Source organism: Pinus tabuliformis, chromosome 4_2 (genome assembly GCF_031772625.1).
Source record: "Pinus tabuliformis cultivar Carrire ecotype Pingquan chromosome 4_2, CPIR1, whole genome shotgun sequence".
In the NCBI taxonomy this organism is placed as follows: domain Eukaryota; kingdom Viridiplantae; phylum Streptophyta; class Pinopsida; order Pinales; family Pinaceae; genus Pinus; species Pinus tabuliformis.
The window spans coordinates 423,335,324-423,337,774 of NC_142304.1; positions in this window are offsets into that span (position 1 = coordinate 423,335,324).

Sequence of the window (2,451 nt, forward strand, 5' to 3'; positions counted from 1 at the left end):
TGCTTGATAACAAGGTTCAGGAAGAGATACAACCCAGAGGGCTCCAATCCAGCATCTCCTTCCCAGCAGAATGGAATTCCTTCTTCAGCTCCCTTCAAAGCATTAAGCACCCAATGTTTCCAGTCTCAAACCAACAGCAATTCTTTGCAATAACAAAATTCCAGCCTCTAGATCTCATGGAGGAGAGATCTATATATAGTTATTTTGGAGAGAGGATGAGTCAGCTTGAGATCTGACTAGTGTCCTCTCCCTCTCTCAGTTCTTGAGTCCACTTGGAGGTTCTTTCTTCCACTTGGATATTTGGAACCTCTTACTCATCACCAGTCGAATTCCCTGAGGCAAGTGTCATTTTGGAAGCTTCCTGAGCATTGACACATTGAGGAATGAGCCTGCCACTTGTCCAAACTCACTCAGCGCAGGTAGCTAGTGTTGGAGTTGACATTCAACGCAGGTAGCCAGTGTAGCAGTTGACATTCATCGCAGATGCTCAGTGGAGCAGTTGACATGATCCTGAATTGACTTGTTTTTGAGTGGTTTCAGGTGGAGAACTTCTGTGAATTGCTGTGGTTAGTTAGCCTTGTTCCTCTAGGGGTAGGAACAACATGTTTAGGGACTTTGGATCCCTTAGATTATGGACATTTCATGCTCAATGCTGTAAGGCACAAAAATGTCTATAACAGTTGCCCCCTAAAGTATGAGGTCGTTTATCGGGTGAAATGCTTTATCCAGGAGGGTCCGAAGTTCATCCATTTGCTGGGAGGAGACCTGTAATAAGATACAATACAATACATTATGATTCATACTGCTTTCATGATCTAGCTGAGGCGGGCATTCCCATGCTCAGCTTTATAAATTCATTTTTGTACATAGAACAGACGATCGTCTGATGGTAGACTGATAATTTTGGCGAAATTATCATCCTTTGAGTAGGATGATCATCTGCTGCAATGATGTACATGTCAAATGTCTTTATCTTTCCTGAATATATATCGCAGCCCGGATGGATGAAACTAGATCCGGGGTCTTCAAACTCGTTCGATCTTCACTCTAAGTACAAGTCGATCCATGTGAGAATTGCGTTGAAGTCGAACATGGAAAGACATCGCTTGATTACCGGTCAATGATGTAAACCGTTAACAAGCGCGAGAGGAATCACCGATAATGATAATGACCCTCAAGGTACTGTAGTACAATTCACGTGGTGTGAATAAAGGACTTGGCGTCGAACACCACGCAAAATCTTCTGGTCGAAGGTCATTGATGTATACCTGTCGCCGGAAGTGAGAAACTTGCCATTGAGGCATGCAAGCTTCAAAGTACTGAAGGGGTTGTTCCTAGATCAACTTCTTGGATAATGAGCTGATGTCGACAAGAAGTGATCCGTCAAAGGAGGGCCTTGATGAATCCCACATCAGTGACACGGAACGGAGCTAATGATTTTAGTGGAGGTGAAAACGATCTGTGACATATGATTCAGGGTGGCGGTCATGAATGGATGAAGGATAATGTATGGCAGTGGATGGGACCTGGTTGACTCTTTCTGAACGACTTCTCTTGAACATATGGCGACACTGATGCGATGGATCGGTAGCATTACCCCAAATATGGATGGTATGGCGAGACCATGGTGATGTGACCGGTGAATGAGACAACCCAACCCGATTGTGGTACGGAGGAAAAGTGTCATGTTCAAGAGCGACCTGCTACCATCAAAGTTTTCTCGATTTTCTCCCAATTTTTCCCCAGTCATTGCTGACCAGTACCTCTTTATTTTTGTCAAGCTTGAGGAGGATAACATATGCTTGTTCTATAACCTGCCCTTTGGGCAAGCCCATCGCTATGTTTTAACGAGTCTAGCGATAGTGAAACTCGTTCTCGTCTAAAGACAAGTTTGTCGCTATTTAGTGGTTTAACGAGTCTAACGACAAGGATAACTCGGTCCTTTTCATTTTTAGAGAGTCTGAAAAGGTACGTAAAGTTAACTCCAAAAGTCCTTTTTCGTCATCCAATCCCTTAAGTCCGAAAAAGTATAAAACAATACATAAGGGATGAGTTTTCGATAGTTTTAACGAGCCGAACAAAACAAGCGCTCGATCTTTTTGTGCAATACTCCCTCAGGTCCAAAAAGATTAAAATCTAGAGGAGGGATGGCACTTCCGGTCGCTTTAACGAGCTGGAAGGCCAAAACTCGGCAATCTTTTCATATTTTACGAGTCAATTGAAAAGAGCTTAAAGTAGACTCGTCTTCTGAGGAATGAGTGATGAACAGGGTTAGCAGCTGATTCCAGGTACAGGTTGGAATTTTCCAATTACGGCAGTGTCACAAGGATGGCTAGGTGAAATCACTCTTCGCAGCTGTTCCTCAAAAATGGGTAAACAATCATATGGAGGTAAACGATCGGCCAAATGAAAAGTGGAGGTGACGGTGCAAACACGACCAAGGCTTTTATG